A 17,775-nucleotide genomic window follows, 5' to 3' on the forward strand; every position below is an offset into this window, starting at 1 on the left:
ATGCACCATCGCACCGCTTATCTTAAGATAAATTTGATCCCGACTGAACTGTGCAATGTAGTAAGGAGTTGTAGTTTCCAACATGCCAATATTCTACGTAGTATTATGCATAAAACGTGGTAATTAACTACAATTAACTACAGAGGTGGAAACATTCCGTGGGAATTAACGGAAATATATCCAAATTCATATCAATACCATTTAAATGTAGATGTTTTTTTACATTGGATATATTTACCATATCATATGGAGACAGAAACATAAACCTTTTACCTTATCATAAGTAGACATAATTGCAAATAATTAAATCCTTCCAATAGAAATAAAATAAAAAAACATTTAGTTACACATTTAACTTTAAATAAATGAGTTGACTCTTCACATGGGATGATTTCACTGAACAACAAAAGAAAGGGAACATTGAATGATCCCCAATGATCCATTGCATCTGTAAAATTATAGTCTAGAAACTAAAGCTTTGATTGTCTTCCTCTCAGGCTTCCATGTCTTCTCCCTGGACCTCCTCAATGTCCACCTCTTGAACATCAGACTCTGAGGCCTCATCTTCACTGTCACTTTCCAACCTTGTTGATGATGGCTCATTGTCAGGCTCAAAAAGCCTCACATTTTCCCAGAATGCCACCAATTATTCAACCCTTGTATTGGTCAGCGTGTTGAGGGCTTTGGTGTGTGTGTTCCCAAACAAGGACCAGTTGCGCTCTGAGGCGGCTGATGTTGGTGGGATTTGGAGGATGATGGAGGCAACAGGGGAAAAGAGCCTCAAATCCACAAAGTCCCTTCCACCAGGTGGCTGATGAGATATGTTGGCACGACTGCCATATTGCATCTCGGCTGCGAGAACATAGGAAGGAGAAGAGGTATGATTGCGGTTCCAATCGCTCACTCAAGGATCCCACCGTGCATCTGATGAACTCCAGTAGTCCCTGGCGTCTTCGTCCCCAAGGGAATCCAGGTTTACCCGAGTTCCTCCAAGAGCCTCCGAAGACTGCCGATTTGCCTTTTCCCGAGCCGATGCAGCTCGGCAGGGCTAGGCTGTCTCCAGCTGAACGCGGATGCAGACTTTACACCCAGAGGTGTCTGTAATTGCGGTACTGCCGGTCATGATGTGTCTACCTGTCCCTTCAAGAAACCTAGCTCATTGGTAGTAATGAGTACTCTGGTGTTTCTTAAGGATAATGTTGCTTCTCCACCTACTCCCCCCCCCCCATGCCACCCTGCTGTGGGGTGACCAGTCCAAGTCTCTCCAGATACTCATCGACTCGGGAGCCGATATGAGTCTTATGGACGTTACCCTGGCGTCCGAGCTGGGCATCCCCACTCAACCCCTCTCCACTCCCATGGATGTTAGAGTGCTGGACGGGCGCTCTATGGGCCGGGTCACCCACCGTACCGCTCCAATCAACTTATGAGTGTCGGTGAACCACAGCAAGACGATCCAATTCCTGCTAATTGAGTCTCCGCAGGTTCTTGTGGTATTGGGATTCTCTTGGCTCCAGCGACACAATCCATCGATTAACTGGTCTACTGATGCCATCGTGGGCTGGAGCCCGTTCTGCCACGCCCACTGCCTGAAATCATCTCTGCCTGCCCCGGAACATCTTCCTGGGGGCTTGGAGATTGTCCCGAACCTCTCCGCCATTCCCACGGAGTATCAGGACCTCCGGGAGGGGTTCAGTACGACCCGGGCCATTTCGCTTCCAGAACACTGACCGGTACCCAAGGAGGTTAAGCCAGATACGCTGGCACGCCACTATAGCCCCGCAGCTACACCCCCAGAAGCCGAGACATTTCCCCCATGCTCCAAAATCAATAGCCCCTCTGCTGTTTGTCCTCTGTTGCCCCGTACCCTCATTATACTTCCTACTTTTCATGTGTCTAGATGTAAACCCATGTCTCACAGCCCTTTGTCTCCTGTTTCCAGGCCCCTCTCCCCCGTCTCATCGACGTCCAACAGGCATACAGGGTGAGACATCGGGGCAGGGGATTCCAGTACTTGGTTGACTGAGAGGGTTATGGCCCGGAGGAGAGCTGCTGGGTCTCTGCTAGGGACATCCTGGACCCAGGCCACATCTCTGAATTCCAACACCGACACCCCGGTCAGCCAGGTGGTGTCCCTAGGTGTGTGTGTGTGGGAGGGGGGGTGGGTACTGTCAAATCCTGATCTGTTTCACCTGTCCTTGTTTGACCCCCCTCCTCCCCAGGTGTCGCCCATCTTCCCCACTTATCTCCTGCCTATGTTTCTGTCTGTCTGTGCCAGTTCGTCTTGTTTGTTCAAGTCAACCAGCATTTTGTCTCAGCTCCTGCTTTTCCCCAGTCTCTCTTCTTCTTGTCCTCCTGGTTTTGAACCTTGCCTGTTCTGACTTTGAACCTTGCCTGCCGTCCTGTACCTTGGCACCGCTACTCTGGATTTCCGACCCCTGCCTGACTTGACTTGTCGTTTGCCTGCTCCTGTTGTTGCAATAAACATTGTTACTTCAACACGGTCTGCACTTGGGTCTTACCTTACACCCGATACTCATTAGTGTGCAAGATCTTGAGAATCAGTTGAACATGTGATGGAAGAATGCACTGTGCATGCAGAGGGTTGCAATTCCATTGAATTGGGGATAGTTTAACCAAAATATGGCACAAGACCTAGAATTGCCTTATGTGTATCCCACAAAAGGTTCACTAACTACTTGGCTACCTGCCACCCCAAAATTGAATTCTGTAACACAGAATAAAATAATTAATAAGAGTCCCATGATGGTAGTGACTGCCCGTTACTGCGTATTAACCATAGTTTATTCACACAACTTTAATCAAATACAGTGCCTTGCGAAAGTATTCGGCCCCCTTGAACTTTGCCACCTTTTGCCACATTTCAGGCTTCAAACATAAAGATATAAAACTGTATTTTTTTGTGAAGAATGAACAACAAGTGGGACACAATCATGAAGTGGAACGACATTTATTGGATATTTCAAACTTTTTTAACAAATCCAAAACTGAAAAATTGGCCGTGCAATATTATTCAGCCCCTTTAAGTTAATACTTTGTAGCGCCACCTTTTGCTGCGATTACAGCTGTAAGTCGCTTTGGGTATGTCTCTATCAGTTTTGCACATCGAGAGACTGACATTTTTTCCCATTCCTCCTTGCAAAACAGCTCGAGCTCAGTGAGGTTGGATGGAGAGCATTTGTGAACAGCAGTTTTCAGTTCTTTCCACAGATTCTCGATTGGATTCAGGTCTGGACTTTGACTTGGCCATTCTAACACCTGAATATGTTTATTGTTGAACCATTCCATTGTAGATTTTGCTTTATGTTTTGGATCATTGTCTTGTTGGAAGACAAATCTCTGTCCCAGTCTCAAGTCTTTGCAGACTCCATCAGGTTTTCTTCCAGAATGGTCCTGTATTTGGCTCCATCCATCTTCCCATCAATTTTAACCATCTTCCCTGTCCCTGCTGAAGAAAAGCAGGCCCAAACCATGATGCTGCCACCACCATGTTTGACAGTGGGGATGGTGTGTTCAGGGTGATGAGCTGTGTTGCTTTTACGCCAAACATAACATTTTGCATTGTTGCCAAAAAGTTCAATTTTGGTTTCATCTGACCAGAGCACCTTCTTCCACATGTTTGGTGTGTCTCCCAGGTGACTTGTGGCAAACTCTAAATGACACTTTTTATGGACATCTTTAAGAAATGGCTTTCTTCTTGCCACTCTTCCATAAAGGCCAGATTTGTGCAATATACGACTGATTGTTGTCCTATGGACAGAGTCTCCCACCTCAGCTGTAGATCTCTGCAGTTCATCCAGAGTGATCATGGGCCTCTTGGCTGCATCTCTGATCAGTCTTCTCCTTGTATGAGCTGAAAGTTTAGAGGGACGGCCAGGTCTTGGTAGATTTGCAGTGGTCTGATACTCCTTCCATTTCAACATTGCACAGTGCTCCTTGGGATGTTTAAAGCTTGGGAAATCTTTTTGTATCAAGATCCGGCTTTAAACTTCTTCACAACAGTATCTCGGACCTGCCTGGTGTGTTCCTTGTTCTTCATGATGCTCTCTGCGCTTTTAACGGACCTCTGAGACTATCACAGTGCAGGTGCATTTATACGGAGACTTGATTACACACAGGTGGATTGTATTTATCATCATTAGTCATTTAGGTCAACATTGGATCATTCAGAGATCCTCACTGAACTTCTGGAGAGAGTTTGCTGCACTGAAAGTAAAGGGGCTGAATAATTTTGCACGCCCAATTTTTCAGTTTTTGAGTTGTTAAAAAAGTTTGAAATATCAAATAAACGTCGTTCCACTTCATGATTGTGTCCCACTTGTTGTTGATTCTTAACAAAAAAATACAGTTTTATATCTTTATGTTTGGAGCCTGAAATGTGGCAAAAGGTCGCAAAGTTCAAGGAGGCCGAATACTTTCGCAAGGCACTGTATTTCACTTGTGTAGGTTATATTACATTTGTTTGATTTGATTAATTTATTATTTCGTCTCTTCTCTATAAAGCTGCTGTCTGGGGGAAAAACAACTATTTTGTAGTTCAAAGTAAATAAGGCATACTTGTATGACTGCTGAATGCCAATTATCAATCACCTGTCATTCTGCCCCTGAACAAGGCAGTTAATCCACTGTTCCCCGGTAGGCTGTCAGTGTAAATAAGAATTAGTTCTTAACTGACTTGCCAAGTTAAATAAAGGTTACATTTTTAAAAATTCAACCCACATAATGCATAGTTAATTTAATGTTTAAAAATACATAATCTAAACCGAAATCCGTGATTATCTTTTAATAATCGAACCGAAACCGACCTCAAAAAGCACTAATCGCTCTGCACTACTCACCTGTCATGTAAACGTTTCGAACACTGAGCTGTGGAGGGACCAGAGGCTCTGTGAGGACAGTCTGATTCACATCCTGCGGTAGAAGACAGACATTATTAGTTAACAACCTCACTAACCATAGGCATGAGAGAATAATGTCAAAAGAACAGTAACATGTTCATAGGAGGGGTTTTCCTTAGGCCAACTATGTCCGTCATTGGAAGACCACTAACTATATTCTGTATGGCGCTCCAGGGAGGAGAGAGGGGTGTGTGTGGGTGTACTATCATCATAGCGCAAACCTCCGCCAATCTGTCACACACCTCATCCATGGTGTCGTAGAGCAATGTCACTCCAGCAAACTTTAGGGTAACCCCCGCCCCCGCAACAATGATACTAACTCATGAAATTACTACTGAACACATTCACTGACTAGTGTGGTGAAACATTAGTTTACCTCAGATATGGCAGAATGATCTTCCAATCCTGCCTGGCCATGCCTGGAGCAGTCACAGCCAGCCTGGTCTGCTGGTCGCGCCCCTCAGTGTTCACATAGGTGCTACATTTCTCTGTGTACGCTGCTCCAGGGAGAATGATGTCAGCCATCGCCGCCCCAGCGCCTCCATGGTGCCCTGTGTAGAGGTCTGAAACTAAAAATACATTCAGTCTGACACAAGACTCAATTAAAGATCATGGATATTAATTCTAAGTGCTGCACATCTGATAATGTTTTTTTGTGTATCTGTTGTGGAAGAGCGTTGCAGCCAGCATCTGCCCCAAGGAGGAACAGGAAATGGGGTAAGTGACAGATAAACAAAGAGGGAGTTGGCTATGAAAACTGATCTGTCAATAGCATTTTTAAAAAATCACCATCAATCTAAATGTGAGATCAGGTACAGTAGTAGATATTAGCTGTGAAGCACATTGAGAACCTTCCAGCTCCACTGCTGGCATTATGAGCAATGGTGGACACGGCTGCGTTTATAGTTGCTCCATTCCTCTCTCTGCAGGGAACCACTACCCAGCACCACTACAGGATGCTTTGCCTTGGCAAGAACCTAGGAACAAGATTTGTAATAATTGTTGACATAGTGAATTCTCTATGACTACACTTAGTGACCAACCATCAGACATGTGTAAATAATAGATGATTACCTTAGAGAAGGGGTGGGTCCCAGAAACTATTTCCTGCAGGACCTTTAGCAGACTCCCCCAGATAATCGTACGTGTAGGTCAGGTCCACCTCCTGCCCCACCAAGGCCACCTACAGCTTGTTGTGAAGCCAACTACCAGGGGTACATGAAGTATCCATAGAATACCACCAGTCACGTTTCAGATTTATAGTTTCCACTTAAAGAGAGAGTGTAAATCAGGAGCTGGAAGCAGTTATTTACATGCAAATTGAGATGCCAGTGATTTTCGACAGCACTTAAATCCCATCCCGACCTCCCAGCTATACCTCTTTCTGATGCGTGCGTTGAAAAGTGGTGCCTCATAGTGTGGGTTGGTGCCAACTAGGAGCAGCCAATAAGCCTCTTCAATGCCAGCGATGCAGGAATTCAGAAGGTAGTTTGAGCGCAGGTCAAATCTAAAGGAAATAGAACCCAGATCAGGAATGTTCCACTGTTACCCTCAGGCTCGGCCAGTGTTTCCCCTATATTCATTTAGCAATTGCGCTAGCATCCTAGTTGTTCCTGTAGACTTCCAGTCATTGTGCTAACGCTAGTTAGCAATGGCTTGCGAAACTACCTTCAAATCGATGGAGGTTATGATATCGTGAAGGACCTTGAGCGTGGCTGAGGTGCACCCATGACCAGCTCTGAAACCAGATTGACTTGGCTTTAGAAGACCTTGGAAAGGCAGGGTAGGATGGATATAGGTCTATAACAGTTTGGGTCTAGTGTCTCCCCCTTTGAAGAGGGGAATGACCGCGGCAGCTTTCCAATCTTTGGGAATCTCAGACGATACGAAATAGAGGTTGAACAGGCTAGTAATAGGGGTTGCAACAATTTCGGCAGATAATTTTAAAAATAAAGGGTCCAGATTGTCTAGCCCGGCTAATTTGTAGGGGTCCAGGTTTTGCAGCTCTTTCAGAACATCAGCTGACTGGATTTGGGAGAAGGAGAAATGGGGAAGGCTTGGGCGAGTTGCTATGGGGGATGCAGTGCTGTTGACCGGGGTAGGGGTAGCCAGGTGGAAAGCATAGCCAGCCGTAGAAAAATGCTTATTGAAATTCTCAATTAGAGTGGATTTATCAGTGGTGAAAAGTGTTTCCTATCTTCGGTGTAGTGGGCAGCTGGGAGGAGGTGTTCTTATTCTCCATGGACTTTAGTGTCCCAGAACTTTTTTGAGTTAGTGTTGCAGGAAGCAAATTTCTGCTTGAAAAAGCTAGCCTTGGCTTTTCTAACTGCCTGTGTATAATGGTTTCTAGCTTCCCTGAAAAGCTGCATATCACGGGGGCTGTTCGATGCTAATGCAGAACGCCATAGGATGTTTTTGTGTTGGTTAAGGGCAGTCAGGTCTGGGGAGAACCAATGGCTATATCTGTTCCTGGTTATACATTTCTTGAATGGGGCATGCTTATTTAAGATGGTTAGGAATGCATTTAAAAAAATATCCAGGCAACCTCTACTGACAGGATGAGATCAATATCCTTCCAGGATACCCCGGCCAGGTCGATTAGAAAGGCCTGCTCGCTGAAGTGTTTCAGGGAGCGTTTGACAGTGATGAGTGGAGGTCGTTTGACTGCTGACCCATTACGGATGCAGGCAATGAGGCAGTGATCGCTGAGATCTTGGTTGAAGACAGCAGAGGTGTATTTAGAGGGCAAGTTGGTTAGGATGATATCTATGAGGGTGCCCGTGTTTACGGCTTTGGGTAGGTACCTGGTAGGTTCATTGATAATTTGTGTGAGATTGAGGGCATCAAGCTTAGATTGTAGGATGGCTGGGGTATTAAGCATGTTCCAGTTTAGGTCGCTTAGCAGCACGAGCTCTGAAGATAGATGGGGAGAAATCAGTTCACATATGGTGTCCAGTGCACAGCTGGGGGCAGAGGGTGGTCTATAGCAGGCGGCAACTGTGAGAGACTTGTTTTTAGAGAGGTGGATATTTAAAAGTAGAAGCTCAAATTGTTTGAGTACAGATCTGGATAGTAAGACAGAACTCTGCAGGCTATCTCTGCAGTAGATTGCAACACCGCCCCCTTTGGCAGTTCTATCTTGTCGGAAAATGTTATAGTTAGGGATGGAAATGTCCGGGTTTTTGGTGGTCTTCCTGAGCCAGGATTCAGACATGGCTAGGATATCCGGGTTGGCAGAGTGTGCTAGGGCAGTGAATAAAACAAACTTAGGGAGGAGGCTTCTAATGTTAGCATGCATGAAACCAAGGCTTTTACGGTTACAGAAGTCAACAAATGATAGCGCCTGGAGAATGGGAATGGAGCTAGGCACTGCAGGGCCTGGATTAATCTCCACATCACCAGAGGAACAGAGGAGGAGTAGGATAAGGGTATGGCTAAAGGCTAAAATAACTGGTTGTCTAGTATGTTCAGAATAGAGAGTAAAAGGAGTAGTATTCTGGGCACGGTAGAATAGATTCAAGGCATAACGTACAGACAAATGTATGGTAGGATGTGAGTACAGTGGTGGTAAACCTGTGCATAGAGTGACGTTGAAAGAGATATTGTCCTTAGAAATATAATTTAAACCAGGGGATGTCACCACATGTGTGGTAGGTGGAACTAAAGTGTTAAATAAGGCGTATTGAGCAGGGCTAGAGGCTCTACAATGAAATAAGGCAATAAATATTAACCAAAACAGCAATGGACAAGGCATATTGATGTTAGCGAGAGGCATGAGTTGCCGAGTGATCATAGGAGTCCAGTGAGTGGCTTCAGGCAGCTTGCGGGCCAGGGCTAGCAAGCTAACAGAAGGACCTTGGAGGGACGTCGTGACGGAAGAAAGTCTGTTGTGGCCCCCTCGTGCTGTTACGTTGGCAGATGGATCAGCAGGGCTCCGTGTGGTAAACTAGGCCAATTGGCAGAATAGGTATAGTGACCAGAGAATTTGTCCGATGGGCCTCTTAAGCTAACAGCTAGCAGGCCGCGGCTAGCATGCTAGCGGATGGGATTTCATCGGATGAAGAGACGGCGGAGCCAGTTGAGAAAAAACCCCATCGGGCGAATCACGTCGGTGGTCCAGTCGTGATGAGTCGTCGTGGGTCCAAGCCAGTTGGCAAAAAGAGGTATTGTAGCCCAAGTAGTGGCTGATGGACCTCTTTGGCTAGTCAGGAGATGGGCCTAGCAAGGCTAGCTCCAGGCTAATTGGTTATTGCTTCGGGACAGTGACGTTAGCCAGGAGTGGCAACTCGAATAGCAGCTAGCTAGCTGCGATGATCCTGGTGAAAGAAGAAAAAAAAGGTTCAGAGCTTGCAGGTAGGAATCCTGAGATATGGGGAAAAATAAGAATTGCTCTGATTTGAGTGCAGACTGACTTGAGTTGTCAGTGCTAGTTAGCTGGCTAGCTTCTGTTGGGGTTCCGGTTCAGGCGACGGATCAGCAGGGCTCCATATGGTGGGTATAGTGGCCAAAGAATTTGTCCGATGGGCCTCTTAAGCTAACAGTCCGATGTAGTTTAGACAGCTAGCGGTCCGTGGCTAACTAGTAGCCAGTTAGCTGGTAGCCAGTTAGCTGGCTAGCTTTTGATGAGTTGATGAGTTCTTAAGTATAAAAATAGCAGATCCGTACCACATTGTGTGAGGCGGGTTGCAAGAGAGTATATTCAGTCTGTAGTTAGAAAGTGATATTGAAATATTAAATATATATATTTTTTAAAACAAGGAAAAACTATGTTTACACGGGACAGGAAGGGCAAGAGAAAAACACATGTCCGACTGCTACGCCATCTTGGAGAAAGTCTATATACTACTACTTGGACTCTATTCCAAGAGCCGACTTGTACTGTATACACAACAGAGTGCACATACCTGGTCTCCCAGGGACAGGATGTGAGGGCATACGGCTTGGAAGTCAATGCTCCCACAGGGCGTACGTCAATCACATTCCCAGACAGCGCAGACATGAACATCTTCTTCACATGAATGCCAATCTGCAGGTCCCCTGCCAGTGGTCCCCAGATCCTCCACACCTGTAATCTCACTGGCAAAGCTACAAAGGGGAAAAACCTTATTTGGCGCATAGATCTCTGTCCCCTTTGAAATTCTTGGTAATAATTAGGTGTTGCCCTCTATAATGAATGCTTCCAAGGTGGACCATACTATGATTACTAGCCTGACTCACCGGACACAGTGGGTGGCTGGATACAGCGGGTCATGACGGTCTTGATGAAGGGACCAGTGTTCTTGTCCTCCACAGCTCTCTTGCTCTCTAAGAAGCGGCTCCGGTCACTGGTCCTGCACAGATCAGCACACAATGGCAACATGTTCCTTTAAGAAGTCCAATGCCAAAAACCTTGTTGCCAGTCCCTCCCACAGGCTGAACCATCATCGTGACTAACCAGTCCCTCCCACAGGCTGAACCATCATAATGACTAACCAGTCCCTCCCACAGGCTGAACCATCATCATGACTAACCAGTCCCTCCCACAGGCTGAACCATCATAATGACTAACCAGTCCCTCCCACAGGCTGAACCATCATAATGACTAACCAGTCCCTCCCACAGGCTGAACCATCATCGTGACTAACCAGTCCCTCCCACGGGCTGAACCATCATAATGACTAACCAGTCCCTCCCACAGGCTGAACCATCATAATGACTAACCAGTCCCTCCCACGGGCTGAACCATCATAATGACTAACCAGTCCCTCCCACAGGCTGAACCATCATCGTGACTAACCAGTCCCTCCCACAGGCTGCACCATCATAATGACTAACCAGTCCCTCCCACAGGCTGAACCATCATCATGACTAACCAGTCCCTCCCACGGGCTGAACCATCATAATGACTAACCAGTCCCTCCCACAGGCTGAACCATCATCATGACTAACCAGTCCCTCCCACAGGCTGAACCATCATCGTGACTAACCAGTCCCTCCCACAGGCTGAACCATCATAATGACTAACCAGTCCCTCCCACAGGCTGAACCATCATCATGACTAACCAGTCCCTCCCACAGGTTGAACCATCATCATGACTAACCAGTCCCTCCCACAGGCTGAACCATCATAATGACTAACCAGTCCCTCCCACAGGCTGCATCTCAGTGATGTGGGGGCTGTGCTTTGGCAAAGTGGGTGGGGTTATATCCTTCCTGTTTGGCCCTGTCCGGGGGTGTCCTCGGATGGGGCCACAGTTTCTCCTGTCCCCTCCTGTCTCAGCCTCCAGTATTTATGCTGCAGTAGTTTGTGTCGGGGGGCTAGGGTCAGTTTGTTATATCTGGAGTACTTCTCCTGTCCTATTCGGTGTCCTGTGTGAATCTAAGTGTGCGTTCTCTAATTCTCTCCTTCTTTCTTTCTCTCTCTCGGAGGACCTGAGCCCTAGGACCATGCCCCAGGACTACCTGACATGATGACTCCTTGCTGTCCCCGTTCCACCTGACCGTGCTGCTGCTCCAGTTTCAACTGTTCTGCCTTGTTATTATTCGACCATACTGGTCATTTATGAATATTTGAACATCTTGGCCATGTTCTGTTATAATCTCCACCCGGCACAGCCAGAAGAGGACTAGCCACCCCACATAGCCTGGTTCCTCTCTAGGTTTCTTCCTAGGTTTTGGCCTTTCTAGGGAGTTTTTCCTAGCCACCGTGCTTCTACACCTGCATTGCTTGCTGTTTGGGGTTTTAGGCTGGGTTTCTGTACAGCACTTTGAGATATCAGCTGATGTACGAAGGGCTATATAAATACATTTGATTTGATTTGATTTGATAGAGGCGTCACTACAGACCCTGGTTCGATCCCGGGCTATATCACAACTCTTAGTTGGTAACAGAAGCGAGGAATATGCACTCCCACCTTTTCACATGTCTAAAAAAACAACACAAACAAAAAACTTCAAGAAGCCTGATTTCATTGCCGAAACGGTTACTATCTCCAAAAATGAGACAAGATGCTCTATTCTACAGTGAGATACAGTGAGTAGAGCCCCTGCTACCTGCAGCACTGTAGTTTCTGGTTCCACTATGAGTGACTTCCCATCCACACACACCGCCAGGTTACTTCCTGCTTGCTGTAGCTGTGGTGCGGACTTCAAGCACAGATGACAAACCCCACATCGTCTGCATCCTTGTATCAGAAATCACACTGCGTCTCACACAATGACGTCGGCTTTATTAGTATCCCCAGTACATCACGCATTAGTTAAATGTGAAGTGTACCATCACAATAAAAGGTGGTCTTAACAAACCACCTATACTAAATTGAGCAGATCTGATGTCACCATTTCGGCAACGGCCTGGCACCTATTCTCATTCCCTCCTTGGTTCATCTGTAATCTTGCAGATAATCCAGGAATGGAATAAGGGACAACATCGGCAGATTTCTTACTCCTGCAGCTGTGATAACAGATCATGATAATAATAATAATAATGATAATAAATCATGCTATAATAATGTGAATCATAATAATACGAATGCTAATAATTCTAATAATAATGATCATGCGAATAATAAAACTACTACTAATAATACCAATAATAATAATACTAATGATAATAATACTATTAATAATACTAATAATAATGCTACTAATGCTAATAATACTAATAATAATGTGAATAATACTAATAATAATGCTAATAATACCAATAATAATACTAATGATAAAGCTAATAATAATATGAATAATAATACCAAGAATAATACTCATGTCGATATTGCTAATAATACTAACAAGAATGCTAATAATAATAATAATGCTAATAACACTAATGCGGATCATGCTAATAATAATAATAATACTGCTAATAATGCTAATAATAATGCTAATAACACTAATGCCGATAATGCCAATAATAATAATAATAAGCATACTAATAATATTAATAATAATGCTAATAATGTTATTTATGCTAATAATAATGCTAATAATGCTAATGATAATACTAATAATAATGCTAATAATGCTAATGATAATAATAATAATGAAAACTGTTGTGCTGCTTTTTGACTGTAACACCAGTGTTATACTAGCAGGGTAATATGAATGGTAATTCACCCCCTCTCTACTCTTGCTCAGTGGTACCCAGAACTATATATGTGACCTCTTGGTTACGGTGACACCGTTCTGCCGAAGACACCCAAAGCCCAAGGTGCCCGACCCTTTCTGGAAGGGGCTGTAGCCCTGCTTGGAATATTTAGCCTACATTGGCTATTGGTTGAGACACATGGCTCATTCTAGCTAGGTATGTCAGGGTGGGCAATTGGAAATGTGATTCGGGCCAAGTTGGAGGTAATAATGCATTTAGGTAATAGTTTATTGAGATGCATGAATACACCACACCAGGCTTACATTAGGCTGTAGCCTACAAATAGCTATACTATGTGGTTGTAGGCTAAAGCCTACTGAAAATTATTGTTGTGTCACGAACCGGCTCAAAGCCCGTAACAAAAGGGAGACAACGTGGAGATAAGGAGTAACAAAATATATATTTATTAACTAAAGCAACTAAGGAAAATATACAATGGTGTGTGTAATCAGTAATCAGTAGTGTAAGTGAGTGTTTTGCATGCATGAATGTGATAATGCAGGGTGATGAAAGGTGCCAAAGCAAACAAACAAAAGGCCACCAAGAACCACAACACAATCTACAAAAGGTGTCTGCATGGAGAGAGTCTCTTCCATGAATGTGGAAGAGGTCTATTTATCCTGGGAGACACCTGGCCCAGGTGTTTCCCATGTAGGTGTTTCCCTCCCAACTCCGCCCACCGGTATCCTAATAAGGAAACAAGAACAAAGAGAGAATAGGGCAGACAGAGTGGGAGGGTCGTCACAGTTGTTTCTCCTGAACTGGCCGAATGCACACAGCTATCCTTCAGCTATCATTCAGCCAATCTTCAGCCATCCTTCAGCCATCCTTCAGCCAATCTTCAGCCATCCTTCAGTCATCCTTCAGCCATCCTTCAGCACCAAAAGCTGGGTCAACTTCTCTAACATCATTCTGTACTAACGAGCAACATTGTGAGAAGTGATTCTCTTCTATTTGTAATAATAATAAGTGATATCTGTGCTGTCCTTTCAGAACCACGAAGAGTGCATCTGTCGCTTAAAATGACACTCATCAAGATATGTTGCCTAATAATCCTACTCATCACTTATTATTATTACAAATAGAAGAGTCTCACTTCTCACAATGGTGCTCGTTAGTAAAGTTAGATCAAAGATCAATGTCTCGCAAGATCACATAAAGATGTATTTCTATTTTACATAACGAATAGCATAGCAGGTCCATAACATAACGGTCACCACAAAAACACCTAATTTCAAATGAGATTTTAGGATGGTTAGCTGAAGCTGAATAGTTCAAAATATATATCATTATGCACCAAAACTCAGAGAGGATATATGCTTTGATTGAAACAAAATACAAGACAGGCTAATAGTTTGTTAACATCATCTGCTCTAATTCACTCAGGAAACAGTCATTCAAGGAGATCGAAATGCTGATTCCCATGAAACTGATTGACATCAAATGATTGGAAGGGAGATACAGTTTGGACTTTCACAGGTAAAACATTAATAATTATTATTCATGATTAACAGGGATGATGGATTATTGAAAGTTGGTAGCATATGCCTAACTTAGTGTTTGAGGGTATGAAAAATATGACATTTTCTTGAAAATACGTTGCAATTGGAGGATGCATTTTATGCATATTCTATAATGATAGGCTATTCAATTATCTATGTCTGTCTGTAAAAAATGTTGATTGAAGAAATGTTCATAAAAATACATTTAAAAAAGAGCACTCCCTTACCTTAAAAAAATTACACTACATCACTGTACACTAGTGTATACACATGTATGTTATTCTAGGGAAATTGTGATTATTATTATCATTATCTAGTCAAATAAGACATGGGAGATGACGAATTTTGGCAAAGAGATTTATTTATGGACTAATACAAAAATCAGTATCGGATTTAGGTACGGGCGACATGGGTTAGGGCGGCATCTTGCTGGTGGCAGCATGGTGGGGAGATGTGCCGAAAATAGGGGGGAGATTTTCGGCACAAAATCTCCCCCCTGACAGAATTCTCCCCCCCTTCGCGTTCTTCATTGCTGCGACTTGCTTGCTAGTTGAGATTTCTGCTCTTCACTCCTTTGTCAGTTTAGCCTACATTTCACTGATCTTAGTAGCAGAAAGCATTTTTGCCTGTAGTTTTCAGTTTGGCTATTTGTTTCGAGTGTATGTGGCGGTTCCAGCTTGTAAGGCGTCCTGGGCAAACCCCCCTCTTCAGTGCACGAACCCCCCTCCCATGTCACCCGTACCTAAATCCGCTACTGATTTGTATTAGTCTATAAATAAATCTCTTTGCCAAAATTCGTGTTTCTCTCCCATGTCTTATTCGACTAGTATTTTTTAAAGTGTAAGGATAATAATTCAGCCATAGTTGTTCTGAAATGTTTATTGTTTGCTAACATTTTACTCCCTCCTCTATGTTTAATATAACACACATACATTAATTATTCATTTCGGTTGCCTATCCTGATGTGAAGTTTGTTCTACAGAAAGTATTTGACTCTAGCCACAAAATTAAGGAAATTAGAAGGGGTTGGGGTTCTGGCAGGGGGAGATTTTCGGCACAACACCGGCCTGCATAGATGGGAACACTCGGGTATATCCTGCATGGATTGGTAAATTGGTAAATGCACTAACTTTGTCGACCAAGGTAAAGGCAGTTTCAAGTTGGATATTCAATGGATATTCACGCTTTCAAACCACTTGAGCCACAGACTCCAAATAAGTGTCATGATGTTGGAAACATTGCACAGGTCTTATTTTCACGATTTCACGACATTCATTCGCTTTCCAAAGCTTTCCAAAGCTAATAAACATGTGGAAATGTGAGCAGCATTTTGTATTCCTAGTTGAATTAGTTAGGGAGCGTAAACAAAGTACAAACTTTTATTTACATTTGAAATTCAATAGCTCCTTGGTCATGTGACCTACTGGACTCAAACAAGGTTCACAATGAACACTCAGTGGGCCTACACATTACACACCCTTCAGTTTGTCTATTTTCATCTCACACATATACATTTTTTTTCAATTTATAATTTCAATAGCTCCTTGTTCATGTGACCTACTGACTTCAAACAAGGTTCAGAATGTACACGGACTGGCGGAGACAGGTGCCGCGAGGCATCCAGTGCGGTAACGCGACTGATCCCTGAGAAGCTGGCGGGAGCCCCGGGGAACTCTGGACGTGCACCAGGCCCATCTCGCAGATCTCCCCAGCTACGACGTTCGCCGGCCCCTAACATTGTAGGTGGGGAGGTCTCCTCTACGCTCACTAGACTCGAGGTGGAGACTAAACCCATTAGCCCCGCAGTGATAGGGCGTTGCATGGATCTAGCTCATGCCCTATGAAGTGGGGAGAGGTATCTCCAGCTTGTCTGGGGAGGGAGGCCTACATCTGATGTGGGTAGTACCATCCACACCCATTGATTTGCTGCTGAACCATAAAACGGACGGAAGACGCCTAGGTTCCCACTGGGCACAGATCACTGAATGTCAACTTGATGAAATTCAAAGAAGCACAGGGTGACCCATAGGGTGACCGTGACACCCTCAAAGTGAGGAATATGATGGACCGCTGGTAAAGGTGGTTCCTATGGTTCTGTCCCAGAGGGCTGACTGGGCAAGCAAATGATTGAAAGGGGATGATTATTTTCTGTTGCTTCTTCAGACACCTGGTTGATGGTGCCGCTAGATACTGCGAGGGGTATTTGGTTCTCAAGCCTATAAGTATTGCACTGGCACTTGATGTCGATTGGATGTAAAAAAAAAACTGTTAAAGTCCGCAGAAAGTTAGTAGAGGCAATTGATGTCCAGTTTGTAAGACAGAAAAGCCTCTGATGATACCACCGGGTGTGACTCAGGGGCTGGGGCTGGACTTAGTCTCTGGGCGGGTCACCAGGTGCACAGACCTTGATTCAGGTTACCAGGTGCACAATGAGACCGGACTTGGGGGCAGCACTCAGGGCATGGAGTTTGGAGTGGGGACTTAAGTCTGTGAGCAGAAAGGGTCACCAGGTGCACAGAGCCTGTTTTGGGTCACCAGGTGCACAGAGCCTGTTTCGGGTCAACAGGTGCACAGAGCCTGTTTCGGGTTACCAGGAGCACAGAGCCTGTTTCGGGTCACCAGGTGCACAGAGCCTGTTTCGGGTCACCAGGTGCACAGAGCCTGTTTCGGGTCACCAGGTGCACAGAGCCTGTTTCGGGTCACCAGGTGCACAGAGCCTGTTTCGGGTTACCAGGAGCACAGAGCCTGTTTCGGGTCACCAGGAGCACAGAGCCTGTTACGGGTTACCAGGTGTACGTGGTTCCTGACGGTAGGACTATAGACGTCTTAGGGGAGTAAGCTACACTCTAAGGCCAAGGGAGGGGGGTGTTGACCGGGTAGGGAGAGTAGGTTATGGAGGCCTGGAGGTCTGTAGTTCCAGGGAGTAAGCTTTACACTCTCAGGCCCAGGGAGAGGGCAGGCAGGCAGGGAGTGTAGGCTAAGAGGCCAGGAGTCAGAGATCACCAGGTCAATGGAGGAATGGCTTGAGATCAGGAAGGCCCAAGTGAATAGGTGTGTGAGTGACACTGTCCTTCAGGGGGGCAGAGCAGGCAAATTAATGTAAAATCGTGTGAGATGAAAATGGACAAACAAATCAAATCAAATTGTATTTGTCACATACACATGGCTAGCAGATGTTCATGCGAGTATAGCGGAATGCTTGTGCTTCTAGTTCCGACAATGCAGTAGT

General features: G+C 44.8%; 1 pseudogene; it reads right to left on the minus strand.

Annotated features, from left to right (window-relative positions):
• Positions 1-1,915: 1,915 nt before the first annotated feature.
• On the minus strand, positions 1,916-16,284 carry LOC118386442 (NADH-ubiquinone oxidoreductase 75 kDa subunit, mitochondrial-like; annotated as a pseudogene).
• Positions 16,285-17,775: the final 1,491 nt, after the last annotated feature.

This window comes from Oncorhynchus keta, chromosome 7, assembly GCF_023373465.1.
Source record: "Oncorhynchus keta strain PuntledgeMale-10-30-2019 chromosome 7, Oket_V2, whole genome shotgun sequence".
NCBI classification, from domain to species: Eukaryota; Metazoa; Chordata; class Actinopteri; order Salmoniformes; family Salmonidae; genus Oncorhynchus; species Oncorhynchus keta.